The 24,388-nt window shown below is 51.8% G+C and overlaps 1 pseudogene; it reads right to left on the minus strand.

The window, feature by feature from the left end:
* Positions 1-18,222: 18,222 nt before the first annotated feature.
* LOC143404370 (COMM domain-containing protein 2 pseudogene) lies at positions 18,223-18,830 on the minus strand (annotated as a pseudogene).
* Between the last annotated feature and the right edge of the window lie 5,558 nt (positions 18,831-24,388).

Here is a 24,388-nt window from a genome sequence, read left to right on the forward strand (position 1 = left end):
CCACACTCATCCCCGTGCTTCCTCCAGTGTCCAGGACTCAGACTCGCGCCATATGCTTGGCAAGAGAGGGCCAGAGCTCCCTGCCTCCATCCCCCACGCATTGCCCTTGGTTGCCCTATCAAGCCACCTCCAAGACAACCCTGGCCACAGAAGCCCCTCCCCGCCATGCACTGCCAAGTCACCCAGAGACCAGGCACTGTGCAGCGCTCATGGGAGTGGAACCAGGGCCAGCAGCAGATGAGGGCGGTTGTGGATCACAGGCTGTCAGCTGTGAAGCACTCTGATTCAGGCCCCGCCCCGCCTGCAGCTGTCACACCTCCTGGACCACCACGCGATGCTGTGGCTGCTCTGACCCTGGATGGCAATTGATCAGCAGCCATCTCTGCAGTCCCCTGCCCAGTGCAGCGCCAGAGCGACCACCTCCATCCCAAATGGCGGTTGTGGAGCACAGGCTGTCAGCTGTGAAGCACTCTGATTCAGGCCCCGCCCCGCCCGCAGCTGCCACACCTCCTGGACCAGGGCGCTAAGCTGTGGCTGCTCTGACCCTGGATGGCAATTGGTCAGGAGCCATCTCTGCAGTCCCCAGCCCAGTGCAGCGCCAGAGCGACCACCTCGATCCCACATGGCGGTTGTGGAGCACAGGCTGTCAGCTGTGAAGCACTCTGATTCAGGCCCCGCCCCGCCCGCAGCTGTCACACCTCCCGGACCACCACGCGATGCCAGAGCGACCACCTCCATCCCACACTCATCCCCATGCTTCCTCCAGTGTCCAGGACTCAGACTCCCGCCAAATGCTTGGCAAGAGAGGGCCAGAGCTCGCTGCCTCCCTCCCCCACGCATTGCAGTTGGTTGCCCTATCAAGCCACCTCCAAGACCACCCTGGCCACAGAAGCCCCTCCCCGCCATGCACTGCCAAGTCCCCCAGAGACCAGGCACTGTGCAGCGCTCATGGGGGTGGAACCAGGGCCAGCAGCAGATGAGGGCGGTTGTGGAGCACAGGCTGTCAGCTGTGAAGCTCTCTGATTCAGGCCCCGCCCCGCCCGCAGCTGCCACACCTCCCGGACCACCACGCAATGCTGTGGCTGCTCTGACCCTGGATGACAATTGATCAGCAGCAATCTCTGCAGTCCCCTGCCCAGTGCAGCGCCAGAGCGACCACCTCCATCCCACACAGCAGTTGTGGATCACAGGCTGTCAGCTGTGAAGCACTCTGATTCAGGCCCCGCCCCACCCGCAGCTGCCACACCTCCTGGACCAGGGCGCTAAGCTGTGGCTGCTCTGACCCTGGATGGCAATTGGTCAGCAGCCATCTCTGCAGTCCCCAGCCCAGTGCAGCGCCAGAGCGACCACCTCCATCCCACACAGCGGTTGTGGATCACAGGCTGTCAGCTGTAAAGCACTCTGATTCAGGCCCCGCCCCGCCCAAAGCTGCCACACCTCCCGGACCACCACAGGACGCCAGAGCGACCACCTCCATCCCACACTCATCCCCATGCTTCCTCCAGTGTCCAGGACTCAGACTCGCGCCATATGCTTGGCAAGAGAGGGCCAGAGCTCGCTGCCTCCATCCCCCACGCATTGCCCTTGGTTGCACTATCAAGCCACCTCCAAGACCACCCTGGCAACAGAAGCCCCTCCACGCCATGCACTGCCAAGTCCCCCAGAGACCAGGCACTGTGCAGCGCTCATGGGAGTGGAACCAGGGCCAGAAGCAGATGAGGGCGGTTGTGGATCACAGGCTGTCAGCTGTGAAGCACTCTGATTCAGGCCCCGCCCCGCCCGCAGCTGTCACACCTCCGGGATCACCACGCGACGCTGTGGCTGCTCTGACCCTGGATGGCAAATGATCAGCAGCCATCTCTGCAGTCCCCTGCCCAGTGCAGCGCCAAAGCGACCACCTCCATCCCACATGGCGGTTGTGGAGCACAGGCTGTCAGCTGTGAAGCACTCTGATTCAGGCCCCGCCCCGCCCGCAGCTGCCACACCTCCCGGACCACAGCGTGATGCCAGAGCGACCACCTCCATCCCACACTCATCCCATGCTTCCTCCAATGTCCAGGACTCAGACTCCCGCCAAATGCTTGGCAAGAGAGGGCCAGAGCTCGCTGCCTCCATCCCCCACGCATTGCAGTTGGTTGCCCTATCAAGCCACCTCCAAGACCACCCTGGCCACAGAAGCCCCTCCCCGCCATGCACTGCCAAGTCCCCCAGAGACCAGGCACTGTGCAGCGCTCATGGGGGTGGAACCAGGGCCAGCAGCAGATGCGGGCGGTTGTGGAGCACAGGCTGTCAGCTGTGAAGCACACTGATTCAGGCCCCGCCCCGCCCGCAGCTGCCACACCTCCCGGACCAGGGCGCTAAGCTGTGGCTGCTCTGACCCTGGATGGCAATTGGTCAGCAGCCATCTCTGCAGTCCCCAGCCCAGTGCAGCGCCAGAGCGACCACCTCCATCCCACACAGCAGTTGTGGATCACAGGCTGTCAGCTGTGAAGCACTCTGATTCAGGCCCCGCCCCACCCGCAGCTGCCACACCTCCTGGACCAGGGCGCTAAGATGTGGCTGCTCTGACCCTGGATGGCAATTGGTCAGGAGCCATCTCTGCAGTCCCCATCCCAGTGCAGCGCCAGAGCGACCACCTCCATCCCACACAGCGGTTGTGGATCACAGGCTGTCAGCTGTAAAGCACTCTGATTCAGGCCCCGCCCCGCCCAAAGCTGCCACACCTCCCGGACCACCACAGGACGCCAGAGCGACCACCTCCATCCCACACTCATCCCCATGCTTCCTCCAGTGTCCAGGACTCAGACTCGCGCCATATGCTTGGCAAGAGAGGGCCAGAGCTCGCTGCCTCCATCCCCCACGCATTGCCCTTGGTTGCACTATCAAGCCACCTCCAAGACCACCCTGGCCACAGAAGCCCCTCCACGCCATGCACTGCCAAGTCCCCCAGAGACCAGGCACTGTGCAGCGCTCATGGGAGTGGAACCAGGGCCAGCAGCAGATGAGGGCGGTTGTGGATCACAGGCTGTCAGCTGTGAAGCACTCTGATTCAGGCCCCGCCCCGCCCGCAGCTGTCACACCTCCGGGATCACCACGCGACGCTGTGGCTGCTCTGACCCTGGATGGCAAATGATCAGCAGCCATCTCTGCAGTCCCCTGCCCAGTGCAGCGCCAAAGCGACCACCTCCATCCCACATGGCGGTTGTGGAGCACAGGCTGTCAGCTGTGAAGCACTCTGATTCAGGCCCCGCCCCGCCCGCAGCTGCCACACCTCCCGGACCACCACGTGATGCCAGAGCGACCACCTCCATCCCACACTCATCCCATGCTTCCTCCAATGTCCAGGACTCAGACTCCCGCCAAATGCTTGGCAAGAGAGGGCCAGAGCTCGCTGCCTCCATCCCCCACGCATTGCAGTTGGTTGCCCTATCAAGCCACCTCCAAGACCACCCTGGCCACAGAAGCCCCTCCCCGCCATGCACTGCCAAGTCCCCCAGAGACCAGGCACTGTGCAGCGCTCATGGGGGTGGAACCAGGTCCAGCAGCAGATGAGGGCGGTTGTGGAGCACAGGCTGTCAGCTGTGAAGCACTCTGATTCAGGCCCCGCCCCGTCCGCAGCTGCCACACCTCCCGGACCACCGCGAGATGCTAGAGCGACCACCTCCATCCCACACTCATCCCCATGCTTCCTCCAGTGTCCAGGACTCAGACCCCGCCAAATGCTTGGCAAGAGAGGGCCAGAGCTCGCTGCCTCCATCCCCCACGCATTGCAGTTGGTTGCCCTATCAAGCCACCTCCAAGACCACCCTGGCCACAGAAGCCCCTCCCCGCCATGCACTGCCAAGTCCCCCAGAGACCAGGCACTGTGCAGCGCTCATGGGGGTGGAACCAGGGCCAGCAGCAGATGAGGGCGGTTGTGGAGCAAAGGCTGTCAGCTGTGAAGCACTCTGATTCAGGCCCCGCCCCGCCCGCAGCTGCCACACCTCCTGGACCAGAGCGCTATGCTGTGGCTGCTCTGACCCTGGATGGCAATTGGTCAGCAGCCATCTCTGCAGTCCCCAGCCCAGTGCAGCGCCAGAGCGACCACCTCCATCCCACACAGCAGTTGTGGATCACAGGCTGTCAGCTGTGAAGCACTCTGATTCAGGCCCCGCCCCACCCGCAGCTGCCACACCTCCTGGACCAGGGCGCTAAGATGTGGCTGCTCTGACCCTGGATGGCAATTGGTCAGGAGCCATCTCTGCAGTCCCCAGCCCAGTGCAGCGCCAGAGCGACCACCTCCATCCCACACAGCGGTTGTGGATCACAGGCTGTCAGCTGTAAAGCACTCTGATTCAGGCCCCGCCCCGCCCACAGCTGCCACACCTCCCGGACCACCACAGGACGCCAGAGCGACCACCTCCATCCCACACTCATCCCCATGCTTCCTCCAGTGTCTAGGACTCAGACTCGCGCCATATGCTTGGCAAGAGAGGGCCAGAGCTCCCTGCCTCCATCCCCCACGCATTGCCTTTGGTTGCCCTATCAAGCCACCTCCAAGACAACCCTGGCCACAGAAGCCCCTCCCCGCCATGCACTGCCAAGTCCCCCAGAGACCAGGCACTGTGCAGCGCTCATGGGAGTGGAACCAGGGCCAGCAGCAGATGAGGGCGGTTGTGGATCACAGGCTGTCAGCTGTGAAGCACTCTGATTCAGGCCCCGCCCCGCCCGCAGCTGTCACACCTCCTGGACCACCACGCGATGCTGTGGCTGCTCTGACCCTGGATGACAATTGATCAGCAGCCATCTCTGCAGTCCCCTGCCCAGTGTAGCGCCAGAGCGACCACCTCCATCCCACATGGCGGTTGTGGAGCACTGGCTGTCAGCTGTGAAGCACTCTGATTCAGGCCCCGCCCCGCCCGCAGCTGCCACACTTACTGGACCACCGCGCGATGCCAGAGCGACCACCTCCATCCCACAATCATCCCATGCTTCCTCCAGTGTCCAGGACTCAGACTCCCGCCAAATGCTTGGCAAGAGAGGGCCAGAGCTCGCTGCCTCCATCCCGCACGCATTGCAGTTGGTTGCCCTATCAAGCCACCTCCAAGACCACCCTGGCCACAGAAGCCCCTCCCCGCCATGCACTGCCAAGTCCCCCAGAGACCAGGCACTGTGCAGTGCTCATGGGGGTGGAACCAGGGCCAGCAGCAGATGAGGGAGGTTGTGGAGCACAGGCTGTCAGCTGTGAAGCACTCTGATTCAGGCCCCGCCCCGCCCGCAGCTGTCACACCTCCTGGACCACCATGCGATGCTGTGGCTGCTCTGACCCTGGATGACAATTGATCAGCAGCCATCTCTGCAGTCCCCTGCCCAGTGCAGCGCCAGAGCGACCACCTCCATCCCACATGGCGGTTGTGGATCACAGGCTGTCAGCTGTGAAGCACTCTGATTCAGGCCCCGCCCAACCCGCAGCTGCCACACCTCCTCTACCAGGGCGCTAAGCTGTGGCTGCTCTGACCCTGGATGGCAATTGGTCAGGAGCCATCTCTGCAGTCCCCAGCCCAGTGCAGCGCCAGAGCAACCACCTCCATGCCACACAGCGGATGTGGATCACAGGCTGTCAGCTGTGAAGCACTCTGATTCAGGCCCCGCCCCGCCCACAGCTGCCACACCTCCCGGACCACCACATGATGCCAGAGCGACCACCTCCATCCCACACTCATCCCCATGCTTTCTCCAGTGTCTAGGACTCAGACTCGGCCATATGCTTGGCAAGAGAGGGCCAGAGCTCCCTGCCTCCATCCCCCACGCATTGCCCTTGGTTGCCCTATCAAGCCACCTCCAAGACAACCCTGGCCACAGAAGCCCCTCCCCGCCATGCACTGCCAAGTCCCCCAGAGACCAGGCACTGTGCAGCGCTCATGGGAGTGGAACCAGGGCCAGCAGCAGATGAGGGCGGTTGTGGATCACAGGCTTTCAGCTGTGAAGCACTCTGATTCAGGCCCCGCCCCGCCCGCAGCTGTCACACCTCCTGGACCACCACGCGACGCTGTGGCTGCTCTGACCCTGGATGACAATTGATCAGCAGCCATCTCTGCAGTCCCCTGCCCAGTGCAGCGCCAGAGCGACCACCTCCATCCCACATGGCGGTTGTGGAGCACTGGCTGTCAGCTGTGAAGCACTCTGATTCAGGCCCCGCCCCGCCCGCAGCTGCCACACTTCCCGGACCACCGCGCGATGCCAGAGCATACATCTCCATCCCACACTCATCCCATGCTTCCTCCAGTGTCCAGGACTCAGACTCCCGCCAAATGCTTGGCAAGAGAGGGCCAGAGCTCTCTGCCTCCATCCCGCACGCATTGCAGTTGGTTGCCCTATCAAGCCACCTCCAAGACCACCCTGGCCACAGAAGCCCCTCCCCGCCATGCACTGCCAAGTCCCCCAGAGACCAGGCACTGTGCAGCGCTCATGGGGGTGGAACCAGGGCCAGCAGCAGATGAGGGCAGTAGTGGAGCACAGGCTGTCAGCTGTGAAGCACTCTGATTCAGGCCCCGCCCCGTCCGCAGCTGCCACACCTCCCGGACCACCACACGACGCCAGAGCGACCACCTCCATCCCACACTCATCCCCATGCTTCCTCCAGTGTCCAGGACTCAGACCCCGCCAAATGCTTGGCAAGAGAGGGCCAGAGCTCGCTGCCTCCATCCCCCACGCATTGCAGTTGGTTGCCCTATCAAGCCACCTCCAAGACCACCCTGGCCACAGAAGCCCCTCCCCGCCATGCACTGCCAAGTCCCCCAGAGACCAGGCACTGTGCAGCGCTCATGGGGGTGGAACCAGGGCCAGCAGCAGATGAGGGCGGTTGTGGAGCACAGGCTGTCAGCTGTGAAGCACTCTGATTCAGGCCCCGCCCCGCCCGCAGCTGCCACACCTCCCGGACCAGAGCGCTATGCTGTGGCTGCTCTGACCCTGGATAGCAATTGGTCAGCAGCCATCTCTGCAGTCCCCAGCCCAGTGCAGCGCCAGAGCGACCACCTCCATCCCACACAGCAGTTGTGGATCACAGGCTGTCAGCTGTGAAGCACTCTGATTCAGGCCCCGCCCCACCCGCAGCTGCCACACCTCCTGGACCAGGGCGCTAAGATGTGGCTGCTCTGATCCTGGATGGCAATTGGTCAGGAGCCATCTCTGCAGTCCCCAGCCCAGTGCAGCGCCAGAGCAACCACCTCCATCCCACACAGCGGTTGTGGATCACAGGCTGTCCTCTGTAAAGCACTCTGATTCAGGCCCCGCCCCGCCCACAGCTGCCACACCTCCAGGACCACCACATGACGCCAGAGCGACCACCTCCATCCCACACTCATCCCCATGCTTCCTCCAGTGTCCAGGACTCAGACTCGCGCCATATGCTTGGCAAGAGAGGGCCAGAGCTCGCTGCCTCCATCCCCCACGCATTGCCCTTGGTTGACCTATCAAGCCACCTACAAGACCACCCTGGCCACAGAAGCCCCTCCCCGCCATGCACTGCCAAGTCCCCCAGAGACCAGGCACTGTGCAGCGCTCATGGGAGTGGAACCAGGTCCAGCAGCAGATGAGGGCGGTTGTGGATCACAGGCTGTCAGCTGTGAAGCACTCTGATTCAGGCCCCGCCCCGCCCGCAGCTGTCACACCTCCTGGACCACCACGCGACGCTGTGGATGCTCTGACCCTGGATGGCAATTGATCAGCAGCCATCTCTGCAGTACCCTGCCCAGTGCAGCGCCAGAGCGACCACCTCCATCCCACATGGCGGTTGTGGAGCACAGACTGTCAGCTGTGAAGCACTCTGATTCAGGCCCCGCCCCGCCCGCAGCTGCCACACCTCCCGGACCACCGCGCGATGCCAGAGCGACCACCTCCATCCCACACTCATCCCATGCTTCCTCCAATGTCCAGGACTCAGACTCCCGCCAAATGCTTGGCAAGAGAGGGCCAGAGCTCGCTGCCTCCATCCCCCACGCATTGCAGTTGGTTGCCCTATCAAGCCACCTCCAAGACCACCCGGGCCACAGAAGCCCCTCCCCGCCATGCACTGCCAAGTCCCCCAGAGACCAGGCACTGTGCAGCGCTCATGGGGGTGGAACCAGGGCCAGCAGCAGATGAGGGCGGTTGTGGAGCACAGGCTGTCAGCTGTGAAGCACTCTGATTCAGGCCCCGCCCCGCCCGCAGCTGCCACACCTCCGGGAACACCAGGCGATGCCAGAGCGACCACCTCCATCCCACACTCATCCCCATGCTTCCTCCAGTGTCCAGGACTCAGACTCCCGCCAAATGCTTGGCAAGAGAGGGCCAGAGCTCGCTGCCTCCATCTCCCACGCATTGCCCTTGGTTGCCCTATCAAGCCACCTCCAAGACCACCCTGGCCACAGAAGCCCCTCCCCGCCATGCACTGCCAAGTCCCCCTGAGACCAGGCACTGTGCAGTGCTCATGGGGGTGGAACCAGGGCCAGCAGCAGATGAGGGCGGTTGTGGAGCACAGGCTGTCAGCTGTGAAGCACTCTGATTCAGGCCCCGCCCCGCCCGCAGCTGCCACACCTCCCGGACCACCGCGCGATGCCAGAGAGACCACCTCCATCCCACACTCATCCCCATGCTTCCTCCAGTGTCCAGGACTCAGACTCCCGCCAAATGCTTGGCAAGAGAGGGCCAGAGCTCGCTGCCTCCATCCCCCACGCATTGCAGTAGGTTGCCCTATCAAGCCACCTCCAAGACCACCCTGGCCACAGGAGCCCCTCCCCGCCATGCACTGCCAAGTCCCCCAGAGACCAGGCACTGTGCAGCGCTCATGGGGGTGGAACCAGGGCCAGCAGCAGATGAGGGCGGTTGTGGAGCACAGGCTGTCAGCTGTGAAGCACTCTGATTCAGGCCCCGCCCCGCCCGCAGCTGCCACACCTCCCGGACCACCAAGGCATGCCAGAGCGACCACCTCCATCCCACACTCATCCCCATGCTTCCTCCAGTGTCCAGGACTCAGACTCCCGCCAAATGCTTGGCAATAGAGGGCCAGAGCTCGCTGCCTCCATCCCCCACGCTTTGCCCTTGGTTGCCCTATCAAGCCACCTCCAAGACCACCCTGGCCACAGAAGCCCCTCCCCGCCATGCACTGCCAAGTCCCCCGAGACCAGGCACTGTGCAGCGCTCATGGAGGTGGAACCAGGGCCAGCAGCAGATGAGGGCGGTTGTGGAGCACAGGCTGTCAGCTGTGAAGCACTCTGATTCAGGCCCCGCCCCGCCCGTAGCTGCCACACCTCCTGGACCACTGCGCGATGCCAGAGCGACCACCTCCATCCCACACTCATCCCCATGCTTCCTCCAGTGTCCAGGACTCAGACTCCTGCCAAATGCTTGGCAAGAGAGGGCCAGAGCTCGCTGCCTATATCCCCCACGCATTGCAGTTGGTTGCCCTATCAAGCCACCTCCAAGACCACCCTGGCCACATAAGCCCCTCCCCGCCATGCACTGCCAAGTCCCCCAGAGACCAGGCACTGTGCAGCGCTCATGGGGGTGGAACCAGGGCCAGCAGCAGATGAGAGCAGTTGTGGAGCACAGGCTGTCAGCTGTGAAGCACTCTGATTCAGTCCCCGCCCCGCCCGCAGCTGTCACACCTCCTGGACCACCATGCGACGCTGTGGCTGCTCTGACCCTGGATGACAATTGATCAGCAGCCATCTCTGCAGTCCCCTGCCCAGTGCAGCGCCAGAGCGACCACCTCCATCCCACATGGCGGTTGTGGATCACAGGCTGTCAGCTGTGAAGCACTCTGATTCAGGCCCCGCCCAACCCGCAGCTGCCACACCTCCTCTACCAGGGCGCTATGCTGTGGCTGCTCTGACCCTGGATGGCAATTGGTCAGGAGCCATCTCTGCAGTCCCCAGCCCAGTGCAGCGCCAGAGCGACCACCTCCATGCCACACAGCGGATGTGGATCACAGGCTGTCAGCTGTGAAGCACTCTGATTCAGGCCCCGCCCCGCCCACAGCTGCCACACCTCCCGGACCACCACATGATGCCAGAGCGACCACCTCCATCCCACACTCATCCCCATGCTTTCTCCAGTGTCTAGGACTCAGACTCGGCCATATGCTTGGCAAGAGAGGGCCAGAGCTCCCTGCCTCCATCCCCCACGCATTGCCCTTGGTTGCCCTATCAAGCCACCTCCAAGACAACCCTGGCCACAGAAGCCCCTCCCCGCCATGCACTGCCAAGTCCCCCAGAGACCAGGCAGTGTGCAGCGCTCATGGGAGTGGAACCAGGGCCAGCAGCAGATGAGGGCGGTTGTGGATCACAGGCTGTCAGCTGTGAAGCACTCTGTTTCAGGCCCCGCCCCGCCCGCAGCTGTCACACCTCCTGGACCACCACGCGATGCTGTGGATGCTCTGACCCTGGATGGCAATTGATCAGCAGCCATCTCTGCAGTCCCCTGCCCAGTGCAGCGCCAGAGCGACCACCTCCATCCCACATGGCGGTTATGGATCACAGGCTGTCAGCTGTGAAGCACTCTGATTCAGGCCCAGCCCCGCCGGCAGCTGTCACACCTCCCAGACCACCTCGCGATGCTGTGGCTGCTCTGACCCTGGATGGCAATTGGTCAGCAGCCATCTCTGCAGTCCCCAGCCCAGTGCAGCGCCAGAGCGACCACCTCCATCCCACACTCATCCCCTTGCTTCCTCCAGTGTCCAGGACTCAGACTATAGCCAAATGCATGGCAAGAGAGGGCCAGAGCTGGCTGCCTCCATCCCCCATGCATTGCCCTTGGTTTCCCTATCAAGCCACCTCCAAGAAAACCCTGGGCACAGAAGCCCCTCCCCGCCATGCACTGCCAAGTCCCCCAGAGACCAGGCACTGTGCAGCGCACATGGTGGTGGAACCAGGGCCAGCAGCAGATGAGGGCGGTTGTGGATCACAGGCTGTCAGCTGTGAAGCACTCTGATTCAGGCCCCGCCCCACCCGCAGCTGCCACACCTCCGGGACCACTGCGCGATGCTGTGGCTACTCTGACCCTGGATGGCAATTGGTCAGCAGCCATCTCTGCAGTCCCCAGCCCAGTGCAGCGCCAGAGCGACCACCTCCATCCCACACTCATCCCCGTGCTTCCTCCAGGGTCCAGGACTCAGACTCCCGCCAAATGCATGGCAAGAGAGGGCCAGAGCTCGCTTCCTTCATCCCCCACGCATTGCCCTTGGTTGCCCTATCAAGCCACCTCCAAGACCACCCTGGCCACAGAAGCCCCTCCGCGCCATGCACTGCCAAGTCCCCCAGAGACCAGCCACTGCGCAGTGCTCATGGGGGTGGAACCAGGGCCAGTGGCAGATGAGGGTTGTTGTGGATCATGGGCTGTCAGCTCTGAATTTCCTCTCAGTTTTGCTCAGAGGAAGCTCCAGAGGCGCAACAGCTGTGAAAGCAAGTCCAGTACCAGCAGCTCCCATAAGACCACAGCAGATGCATCCGAAAGCTGCCCAGCCCCTCTGACGCTGTGGAAGAAGAAAGAGCAGAGCCCAGGTAGGCACAGCTGGGATCCTGCCAGCCTCCTGGCATCTGAGCTGGTGCAGCTGCACATGACGCTGGAGGAGAAGCACAGGGCCATAGAGACCCAGAAGAAGAGGATGGAGGCACTGTCTGCATGGCAGCGCCTGAAGCTGGGCAAGGCCGCCTTCCTGCATGTGAAGAGGGGGAAGGCTGATGGCGCCCCACACCCACTGACGCTCAAGCATTTTGCAAAGGAGTATGCTCAGCACAATGGCAGGGACTCTTGTCCTGCTTCTTTCCAACCCAATTGGCTGTGCAATCTTAGGTAAAAGGCAACTTCTTTGCTATTTTCCTAACCTCCTAAGTCAGTTTGCCTTGGGGCTCAATTCTTGAGCTCCCTGTGTAGATCTTTCCCTGAGGCATTGTTCAGTCTCCTGACCTTGGAAGCCCTGTCTAAAACAATAACTCCACCTCTAGGTTCTTTTTCTAGCCCTGTTTTTCCTTTCAGTGTTTCTTTTATGGAGCATTTTACATCCTCGGATCATGACAGAAAATCTTCAATAGGAAATATCACAATCGCCTTATTTTGTAGATGAGGAAACTGAGGCACAGAGAGTAAGAAAGCTGAGTGTGAAGTCAAGTGAGAGCCCCAGGCTGTATTCTTAACTAATGTACCAATCCACCCAATATGGCCAGTGAATGTCTTAGGAGAGGCAGTGATTCATTCTTTTTAGTTACTGGGAAGTGATTTTTCTCCCCTCTGCACCACCACCCATTTGTTGGCTTTGTCCATTCAGGAAGTAATTAATCAACGTTCATGTGTGTTTTGTGGAGCTTGCATTTGGACTGCACATTTTAGTTTCCAGGATGATCTTTTTTTTTTTTCAGGGAAATTATTATAATTATTTATTTTATTTTATTATTATTAATCTCCTTTTTAGCTTCTCATTTTTTAAAATTTATTTTTATTGACTTTTTAAAAAATAAATGACAGTGGAATGCATTGCAATTCTTATTATACATATACAGCATAATTTTTCATATCTCTGGTTGTATATAAAGCATGTTGACACCAATTCATGTCTTCATACATGTACTTTGGGTAATGATGTCCATCACATTCCCCATCCTTGTTAATCCCTTGCCCCTTCCCTTTCCCTCCCACCCCTCTGCCCTATCTAGAATTCATCTCTTTCCAGTAAAAACTGATCTTACTGCATTTTTCCAACAGATCCTAAGGTAGGTAGGGCAGGAATTGTGAGTTTTTCTGTCATTTCCATTCTAGGAGGTGTCAGAACCAGCTTGGTATTCCTTAACCCTATCAGGAGCTGCAGGTATCTAAGGAGAGGCCTGGGCACTCTGCTTCCCTAGGAAGGCCTCACACTTCTCCGTTTCTCATTGTGGTCCACCCCTCTGTACTATAAACCCTCACCAAAGACCCTCAGATCACCTCTTGTTTTGCATTCTCCATGCCAGCCCCAGGACAACCAGAACTTTGGAAGGTCCCATTCCAGCTCATGGGCAGATCTCTTCCTGAGAAGTTGTCTCCATCAACCTCTCTCACTCTGATATGTGTCCTCTCTGCCTCCAAGAAACAGAATATAACAGCAAATGATGCACACACTCACCACTGACAGGCAGAGTTGGGGCTAGAGGCTGGGTCGATTGAGAGTCCTTGGGGGCGTTTCCAGGAAGGTCTCCTGGAGCAAGGTCCCTGAGCTGTGCCAATGGCAGATGTTACTTTACCATGCAAGACATGGCTTGCAGCCTTCTTGCTTAGGTAGCTGGATTATTCTTCCATTTTATTTTTAGAGCCAGAGTAGAGATGATCAATGTAATTTCAATGCTCTGATCATAAACCTCCATGTTAATATTTCCCCTTTAAATTGAGTATTTATGAGTCCTTTAAGAACCACCTGGATATTCTACCTTGAGGTCCCAAAGTCATTTAGCTATAAATTATTGAACATTCTCTTAGACCTTTTTCCTTGGTCTGGACTTGATTATTTCTAATGATCATAAATGCCGCTCTAACATTCCAGACATGCACTGTTAAAGTCACGCCATCAGCCAGAATTGAAGCAGGGTACCCAGTCACCCATGTGTCCCCAGCCCAGTGCTGAGAGGTGTAATGACCTTCACACCTTTTATTGTACAGGAGAGAGGGTGAGGAGGATGCTGTGTGAGGGGTCGGACCTCATTGGGTATCTCTGTCTTACCTTCTGGAAACATGTGCTGGCCTCTCACCGAACTCCGTGAGCAGTGCCTGGTGATAACTCTGAAGCCAGTTCCTTATAAACATATTTAAAAGTGGTATATAGCATGGTCCCAAAAGCAATGTGGGCTCCTCCTTACCTTCAGAGGTCAGGACAGTTGAGTTTTGCCAGGCTGCCATGCAGCCGTCTCTACACCCTGGTGCGGCTCAGACTCACTCCTGTGCTGGAGCCAGGCCCAGGCTCTCATCCCTACTACTCCTGACACCTCCCGACAGGCCTGTCTTCACACAGCTCTTCTGGCAGACTGAGCAGCTGCAGATACTGGCGCTGAGTCCATCAGAAGGTGCAGGCTGCCAAAGCACAGTTACAGGGAGGCGAGAGGCAGGGCAACCTCTGACTGGGCTCTGACATTTTCTGTTCTGAGCTCTATTCCAGAGCCAGTGACCTGACAGAGCAGCGGCCCAGGCAACCATCTTCTCCTCATGTGATCTCACAAACCAGAGATGCTTTTACTCCCTTAAAAACTCCTGATGTATTTCTGAGCTTAATTTGCAAACATTTGTGTCTGGGGCTACGGGGGGCCCCCTGACCCAGCACTTGCAGCTCTTCACCTGGGTACCTGTCCAGTGCTGTCTAGTCAAGCTGCAGCTCTTGAAGGTTGTTTCCCACCCCCTGGATTATGCCTCCTCCATCCTAAGAAACTCAAATAAATCATCAGCCAGGAGGAGATGGGAAGTCCATAACAAGAAAGCAGAAAAGAGTGAAAGGAAGTCTTTAACCTCACCCTGCCTCCAGAAAAGGAGGAGGAATTGGAAGATTTGAACTGCAAGTTAGATTTAGAAACTTTTGCCCTTCTGTTTCTTTCCAAATAAAGTGTGATAATCTCCAAAAGAACTTTTATTGAAGTCATAATAACTAGGCTTTCTATAACTATGTCATGAATTAATGAAAGATTAAATTTTCAATTTGCTTTTAAATCATCATTAGGTTTATTAATATTAACATTACTCTGCTCATGAATACCTTTTAGATGGTTTGCTGTGACACTGTGAACTAAGGGGAAAAATGTTATTTGCTAATTACTTTAGGTGAAATTCAATAGATCCTCACTTTTTGTTTAAAAACAGATAAAATAAAACCAAGAAGATGTTCATGGGACTATACCAGCATTTTGGAAACTTGAAGACAGAGGTGAGTGCAACTGGCCCCATGGAACAACTCATGAGAAGTCTGTGGGTTCCATAGTAACCATCAATCCTGCTCTCTAGAAAAGCTGTGCCACCAACAGACATGGCACAAGGAACCAGAGAATGAGAAGCAAAGTTTCCTGAACAGTCCTCTGGGAGGAAAGGCACAGATCACCCATTGCTTTTATTGTAAAAAAAAAAAAAAAAAAATGGAGTAAGGGTACCAGGGATTGAAATCAGGGTCACTCAACCACTGAGCCACATTCCTGTCCTTTTTTGTATTTGATTTAGAGACAGGGTCTCACTGAGTTGCTTAGCATCTCACTTTTGCTGAGGTTGGCTTTGAACTCAGGATCCTTCTGCCTCAACCTCCTGAGCTGATGGGATTACAGGAATATGTCACCATGCCCATAATCACTCATTGATTTTAACCTTCTCTCAAGCCATCCAATGATTAACAAAGATTTTTCTGCAGCAAAGGGTTCCCAGGCTCTGCAAAGCTGGCACATCAAAGGACCAGGGGTTCCAGTCTGCTCACCATCACTACTTATCACAACCTACCTAATCACCAGCTTGAAATCCTGGGTCCCACCAGACACCACTGAGCAGCTTCCCCTCTTGGTCTCCACACATCACAGTCAGCACATTTGCTTCCAAATGCCTCACCTTTCTCCAAAGCCACCAAGAAGGGCATCAAACTGCCTTGCGACTGCCAGTCTGTCCTCTTGCTCATCTGTCCTCTACCCTCTGCCCTGTACTCTTTGTACAAAGCAGATCTGGTTGTGCTCTTCACCTGCTTGAAACTAACTTTAAATCAGAGCTCAGACACCTGCAGCCTGAGAGCATCCTGTCCCGCAGGGAGTCTCAGACCTGCACTGAGAACCCCTTGATGAGCCTTCAGATATGTCCTTTCCTAAACTCATTCTAAGGCCAATAAATGTGGATGTCTGGGGGTGAGATCCAGGCACTAAGAACTTCCCAGGTGACTCCAGGGACAGCCAAGATTCCACAGTTCTGTTTGCTGGTCAGATGACTGAAAAATGAGCACAGGTGTGGGAATGTGCCTCTCCTCAGCATGTGGCCTTTGTTTTCCTCTTCCACCCCCATCCACTGCCACCAGAAATCCATGCACATCATTGAAACATTGATTACTAATTTTCTCATGTTTCAAAAGATCTCAGATGGCAAAGATTCAATTGCCCATAACTCACATTGATAACACACTTACATTGTCCATACTGGCCTGCTTTTATTAAGTTTTTAGTTATTTCCCATAAACCTACCTTGAAAATTCAAGTGTAACAACTTTCATGAAAGTATACACTTTCCCCTGCCTCCTTCCACCTTTAGGAGTCCTTATTCTCTCACATTCTTTGAAGTTTTATGGAAGCTGCTAGTATTCCTAACATTATATGTGTATGTGTATGTGTTTGTTTGTGTGTACAAATGCATATAAATGTATAGCATATAAGTGATCCTTTAATTTAACAAAAATATTCTGTTGAATGTATCTACATTCTGTGTAGTCTGGGAAGAGATAAGGAGAGAGAGAATGGGAGAGAGATTAGTTTTGATGTGTTGTTTCATATTATGGGAACAGACAATCAGAAATCCATGGCACTTGTCAGCAGGCCGGAAATTTAGGAAAAAGTAGATGTTGCAATCTCGAGTCAATTCCATAAGTTAGCAGGTTGACAACTCAGATGAGTCTTCTATTTTGCTACCTTGAGAAGAATCCTTTCTGCTTCAGGAACCTCAGTTCTTGCACTTAAGGCCGTCAACTGATTAGATGAGGCCCACCTACACTATAAAGGGTGGCCTATGTTACTCAAAGTCAATGTCAATCACAGCTAAGAAGTATTTTTCCACATCTAGACTGATGCTTAACCAAACAACTGGGGACCATAACCTTGCCAGCTGGACACATAAAAATAGGCATCAAAGAGTGGTGGTCCTTAAACTCACCCACTGTGCTCACTGGTTTTGACTGGAGTCAGCCTGTGGATGTACCTGGTTGCATTGATCACTCTCCTGCTTATGCACTTTTGAGAGATCTCCAGGTTTTTGCTGCTCTGAACCTCATTGCTACGAGCTTTAGGCACAGGCCTCCCTTGTGTGGGACTGTACCTGGTATATGTGCAGGGAATGTGGCTGCTGGTCACAGGGCATATGAGAGGTGAGCCCAGGGATCACACCCAGCTCTCTTCCTAGAAGCAGCATCAGTTGCCACAAGTGTCGGTCACATGTGAGATGCCCTTGGTCTAGTCTCCTTGGAGGTGTCCAGGCACTTTCTCATGGTCTCTTAGCTGTTGGCAATAAAACCTTCAGAAGCTATTTCATTATGAGGTCTATATTTATTGTCATTGATAATGTTATATTCCTTTTCTGTGTTTGATAGTCATTTGTATTCCTTTGTAAAATTTCTGGTCATATATTTTGGTCATTTTTAACTAGATTAATTATATTTTTCTTACCAATTTGTAGGTTATCTTTACATATTTTCAATTTTCAAGTGTGTTAGTTATATTGAAACCTCTATCAGTTATATTGAAAATATATTCTTAAATTTCAAAACATTTTTAGTTTAAGACATCTTTCTACCCCAGATAATCAAGCATTGATTACATTATTCTTGTATCCATTATTTATAAATGTAAATGACAGTGTGTCTCTTAGTTGCTTTTGGTACATAGGAAAAATTAATCCTTGTGAAAATATTATTAACAATCACACAAAATTGAGTACTACTTAAGTCAATGAATCATAAGTCAAACTTCAGCAATATGGTAAAAAACTACTGACCTTTACATTCAAAGAAAAATTCATGAACTTCCTATAACAATATGGGCATATAATTTAAAAAAAACTCATACTCACTTTACATTATTCTGTAGCTAGTAACATCATGAGATGCTTTTAAAAGTCAGAAATATTGTACTATTTAGAAATACTCTGAATAGGAAAGAAATTAGCTGTAAATTTTATTCTCAAAATTGATCAATAAAGAGGAAAATACTAGTTAAGCAGACAAAAATGTACCAAAAACAGGGTATTGCTCATATATACAGAAGATATGAACAGTATAGATTTATTTCTAGTTGATTCAATTCTTTTTACACATTTAAAATACAAAATTACATTTCAATCTGTCAAGAAGCTGACCACATTTAGCATCAGAAAAGGAACTTGACTTTAGCTTCTGATCATGACCTCAATATCCTGGAATAGGAAAAGGAATTTCATGGAATCTAGATGCATTTATCAACACCAATTAATAAAAGTTAATTCTGAAAAGTAATTCCTGAATGTCATCCATTCACAAATGAGTCAAAGGCATTAGGACCTTAACACTTGGCACCACTTGAAGTTGTGAACTACTCTCCTACAGTGGTTGGTTTTCATCTCGTCCAAGGATTGTTACAGTTGCTGAACTAGATGAAGTAGGGTGGCTGAGGCTGTCTGCAGAACTTTGTTGTTGTGGTCTCCATTCTGATTTAGGTGTAGTTTTATAGTCACTGCTGGCTTTATCTGTTGCCTGAGACTTCTGCTTGCAGGCTGTACATCTAGTCGCCACTCAAGGCTGTGATAACTGGGAAGGCTGGGTGCCAATTCACCCAGAATAGTCCTGATCTCTTTTCTGTTGTCCAGGTAAAGCTGAAGCAATAATTTGTTCAGTTCTTCAGAGAATCCCAGAACAAAAACAGAGTCTTGGAAACCCACTTCAGAAATCATGAGCTTGGAGCTCTCAGTGAGCAGGTAGGTCAACCCTTCCACACCATGCTGGACAGTGTTACTGCTCATGTTGAGCTTCCTGGCGGCACCCTCATAGACCCTGGGGATGGTCCCTTGCCTCAGGAACTCCACCCTGATCCACCCAAACTCCACCACCACTTTGGCAGGAAGGCCAGGTGCTCCTTATGCTCTTCCGACAAGTCCAGCAGCATCTTCGCTGGGCACCCTTTTCCACCCAGCAGCACCCTGGTCTTCCTGTTTAAGACATCTTTGGACATACAGATGTCTTTAATTTTTTAAAAAAATATTTTTAGTTATAGTTGGACACGATACTTTTATTTTATTTATTTATTTTTATATGGTACTGAGAATCAAACCCAGCACCTTGCACATGGTAGGCAAGCACTCCACCGCTGAGCTCCAGCCCCAGCCCCAGCCCCAGATGTTTTTAATTTTATGTGCTCAAATTATTAATCTTTTCTCATGTGATCATATGTTTTTATGTGTGCAATCTTAGGAAATATTTTATAAGATCAAGTTTTAAAAGCTACCCACAATATTTTCCACTAATCATTTTAAAATTTCCTTTTAAAATATTAACATGGTTAATATATCTAGAGTTGACAATACATATGGAATGATGTAGGAATGCAAGTGTGTATTTTATTTGTGGAATGTCAGTTCTCCAGTCCCTTTTGTTAAGTAATTCTCTTTTTTCCTACTTCTCTATGATGCCATCTCCATCATGAATCCAAGTTGTCCATGTGGACAGTTCTCTTTCTGGGATTCTTAAGAATGTGTTGATAAACTTGTGTTTTTATTGTATTGATACATGATTCTTGCTACATCGGTTGAGAATGTTTCCTTCCACTACAGAGTAAAAAGAAAAAATATAATCATAAGACATCCACTTGTATAGAAGGGTAATAATAGTAATCTGTGTGATATAGCTTTCCTTGGGAAGAATATATTTTGGACATAATTTTTTTTAATGTAGGAGTATCAGAACACTGCTTATAGAACCCACTCAACACTAAGTAGCCACGAAGCAGAGACCTGTCCCCTACCAATGGACAGCTCTCTTTCTTTCATGACATCTATTCTTACCATATGAAAAGTCTTCCATGTAAAATAATTGCCACTTACTCAGTATTGTAGAGAGAGTTGTGAGAGACTCTGTGTCTAATAGAAGAAAAAATAGGCCTTAATCTTATTATGTGGGATTAGGCCCCAATTTCCTTAATAAGACTCTTACTGTACAGGAATTAAAACCAAGAATCAGTAAAAGGGATGGAATCAAACTAAAAAGTTTCTTTTCAGTAAAAGAAACAATCTGTGAGGTGAACAGAGAGCCTACATCCTGGGAGCAAATCTTTACACCTCACATATCAGATAGTGCACAAATCTCTAGGGTACATAAAGAACTCAAAAAGCTAAACACCAAAAAAACAAATAACCCAATCAACAAATGGGCTAAGGACCTGAACAGACACTTCTCAGAAGAGGATTTACAATCATTCAATAAATATAAGAAAAATGCTCATCATCTCTAGCAATCAGAGAAATGCAAATCAAAACCACTCTAAGTTATCATCTCACTCCAGTCAGAATGGCAGCTATTATGAAGACAAACAACAATAAGTGTTTGTGAGGATGTGGGGGGAAAGGTACACTCATACCTTGCTGGTGGGACTGGAATATGGTGCAGCCAATATAGAAAACAGTATGGAGGTATGGAACCACCATTTGACCCAGCTATTCCTGTCCTCAGACTATATCCAAAGGACTTAAAAACAGCATACTACAGGGACACAACTACATCAATGTTTATAGCAGCACAATTCACAATAGCTAAAGGAGGGAAATGCAGGGATGTGGGTTTAAGAAATATAGTAGAATGAAATAGATGTGAGCCAACCTAGATGTCCTTCAGTGGATGAATGGATAAAAAAACGTGGCATATATACACAATGGAATTTTACTCAGTATTAAAAAAGAACAAACCATGGCATTTGCATGTAAATGGATGGCACTGGAGAAGATAATACTAAGTGAAGTTAGTCAATCCCCCAGAAACAAATACTGAATGTTTCCTCTGATAAAATAAGGTTGACTCATGGTGGGGTTGGGAGGGAGAGCATGGGGGAAACAGGGTAAAGGGGTGGGAGAGAAAGGGAGGGGGCAGGGGATTAGCAAGGATGGTGAAATGTGATGTATGAAGACTTGAATTGGGTGTCAACATACTTTATATACAAAAAGAAATACAAAAATTGTGGTATATATGTGTATTAAGAATTGTAATTCTACAAAAAAAAAAATATAGCATTACCTTAGGTAGAGGGAAGTGAAAGGAGGGGAAGGCAGGGGATATGGGGATAAGAAAGATAGTAGAATGAAACAGACTTTATTACTTTATATATATGTGACTGTTTGACCAATGTGAATCTACAATATGTACACTCAGAAAAAGAGAAATTGTATCCCATCTACGTATGATATATCAAAGTATAAAAGTGCATTCTACTGTCATGTATAACTAATTAAAACAAATTAAAAATTAAAAAAGAGAGAATTGTGGCTTTGACCAATAGCGTTGCCCCTGCATCTCCCAAAAGAGCAAGAGTGCATGGCTCTCAGAAAACTCCCTCTGCTGAGAAGCCTTGCTTCCCTTCAGTCTGGTCCTCACAACTAACCTCTTACACTGTTACCAAGAAAGCCTAATGTGTGCATGGGAGTGGGTATGTCATGAGGAATAGAACATTCCAACATTTAGATTGTATATTGCTTCCACTCTGCATTCTTCTTGCTCACTACCCTAGTGTGTAATTTTGCAATGAATTTCCTTTCATTTTACTGAACATTTTTAAATTCTTCAAAGACTCTGTGATTCTAGAATGCTGTGTTGTTTTGTGAGCCTCTGTGTTTTCATGCAAAATGGAATGTCTAATTGATAGGAGGTTGCTGTTACATCAAAGTAAAGTTTTGCACTTAATGTAATTTCTACATCTGCACCAGCATTTTACTATTTTAATCAGAACAACTTTATAATGACAATAGCTTAATTTATAATAATAATAGCTTAATAGTTAATTGATAGGCCAGAACCACTCCAGGTTCCTCTTTAGATTTCATGGTGCTTTAGCCTTCAAAATACTTTTTTTTTTGGCAGGGAGGATGTACTGGGGATTGAATTTAGGGGCACTCTACCATGGAGCCACACATCCCCAGCCCTATTTTGTATTTTATTTCAGAGACACGGTCTCACTGAATTGCTTAGTGCCTGTTTTTGCTGAGGCTAGCTTTGAACTCATGATCCTCCTGTCTCTGCCTCCTGAGCTGCTGTCATTACATGTGTGTGCCACTGCACCTGGATACCTTAAAAATACTTTTAAAAATGACCTAGACAAAGTCTTATGTTGACAAATGTAGTATATGCCTTTATGTATTTATGTTCTTTTGCATATCCCCTAATAAAATTTTATAATTTGTCTACAGAAGTCTTAAGTCTATTATTTGATTATTTAGGCAATTTCAGTCTCTGATACTATTGTAAATAGTATATCCTGTTCAATCACGATTTCTAATCATTTGCCACTGGAATATAAAACTTTAATTTTGCTTTTATATCTCAAGCTTTTATTCAGGAACCTTGACAATTTCTATTTAAAAAATAAACAATATATTAAAAAAATCATCATCATTTGAAAATAATGCAAGTTTAAGCTTTCTATATTTTAGTATTCCATTCTTCTACTTTCTTTTATTCTCATTATATTTTACTCATGAGATCTCCAATACAAATTTGATTAAACATGGTGATACCGGGTATGATTATTCTGATTTTAAATAAACATTTCTAGGGAGGAGAGATGCTAGCAAGAAGTCTGACTAGAAGTCCTACCATCCTTCCTCCCATAAAGACAACTCCCAAAATAAGCAATGCATTTTGGTGAGGGTAAGTGAAGAGAGCCCCAGAGCACATCTAAGGATCACCAGAAGCCAGATAGAGCATGGGATCCTGGGAGGTTCACACAGAGTATAGGACACACTTAGTTTCTGACACGCCATCAACAGCCAGGAGCAGCTCAGAACAAGGGAGCTTCCTCCCTGTGTGGACTAATCAAGCAAGAGGACCCCAGCAGCTCCCACCCAAACCTTGGACACCTTCCATACTCACTACTAGGACTCTTGTATTCTCATGCCACTCAGCTCTCCTGAGGGGACTGCCTGGAGTCCACACATCTGAGCTCCCAGAAGAGAAGGTGGTGACGGTGTACCCCACTCCTGTGGCCAGCACAGCTATTAGACCATGACACCTGGGGACTGGAAATACTGCTGGATTGTGTCTTGCTCAGGTGACAAACAGCCATGGCACCCCACCTTCCCTGAGACTTAGCACTGCTAAACCACCCACACTTGGTGGCCTGCCACTCCTGAGCTCAGCCCCTGTCATAGCCTACCCCATGGGGCCAGCCTGCAGTGAAGCCACACATCAGTGCTCCCAGACCCTGGTGCATCCTGCCCCTCAGGGCCTGGACTGGGACTGTAGGCTGCCTCCTGGAAGAGGCATCTGAGTGCCCACAGCAGTCATAACCTACGTCTGACTGAAGTTTCACATCACTTCTTGGGACCTAGCAGAGCAGCCAGACTTGCAAGGACTGAGATGAATGTAGTGCCGTGGGTTCAGAAAACAGCATTGGCTGAGCTGCATCCTCACCTACAGGTCAGAAAACCCTACAACCCTGGGTAAGACCGAGGACCCTGCAATGCTGGAACTGTGTGATCTTCCTAGACCTTCCACTCCTAGAACTGGATAGGCCTCTGTGGGGGGCTGTTGCATTTTCCTTCCCTGATTGGTTGCAGCTCTGTCAGTCACTTGCAGTGATCTGGCCACATTCAAAGTGGCCCTACATGGCTGCCCTGATCCTGGAAGTAGCAGAATGTGTCTTCATGCTTAGGCATGCCTTCCTATAACCCAGGGGTCAAATTACCTTACTTGTCCTTGTAACCCTGCCCCTCTTGACCTTATTTGGATGAAATTTTCTAAAGAATGAGGGTCTCCCTGGTAAAAGTCCACCCTTGGACATGCTCACTCTCACCAGCCCCTCGTGACATTCCTTGCTCTCCCATTTGGAGAGCTTGAGGCAGAGGAGCTGTCCTGGGTGTTTTATTTGGTATCCTAGGAAATTCACTGGAGTAACCTTTAGTTTGGATGCCTGTGCTGCTGGGGGCGGCAGGCCTGCCAAGATTCTGCAGTCCTGGAACTGGATAGGAATCCTAGACCCTACAATGGAATGATCTCCCAGAACCCTGCAGTTCTGGAACTGGGTGAGTTTTCTGGACCCACCCCCATTCCTGGAACTGGGTGACCCCCAAGCTGCTGAGCTGCTGAGCCACTCTGCTCCCTAGAGAGGAGTCATTATATATTTTTGTTTCCCTTCCCTTCAAAGTGCAGCACTGTGGGAGTCCATCCTTGAACTGACTGAGTTTACTCCCTGGCTAGGTGTGAGGTGCTCAGACACTTTTAATGTGGCAGAGCTCTCCCCACCCTTTTTGGGTTTGAGAGCTTTTCCGTGTGATGTGGAGGCATGTCTCACCACTGCCTCAAAGACCCAATCATCGCACCTGACCTTGCCACATTGCCCCCCGCTTGACCTTCATTGGATAAAATTTTCCCCAGAATTTTTTGTTCCCCAATAAAAGCCCTATCCCTAGTGTTCTCTCTCTCTCTCTCTCTCTCTCTCTCTCTCTCTCTCTCTCTCTCTCTCTC

This window comes from Callospermophilus lateralis, chromosome 7, assembly GCF_048772815.1.
Source record: "Callospermophilus lateralis isolate mCalLat2 chromosome 7, mCalLat2.hap1, whole genome shotgun sequence".
NCBI lineage: Eukaryota > Metazoa > Chordata > Mammalia > Rodentia > Sciuridae > Callospermophilus > Callospermophilus lateralis.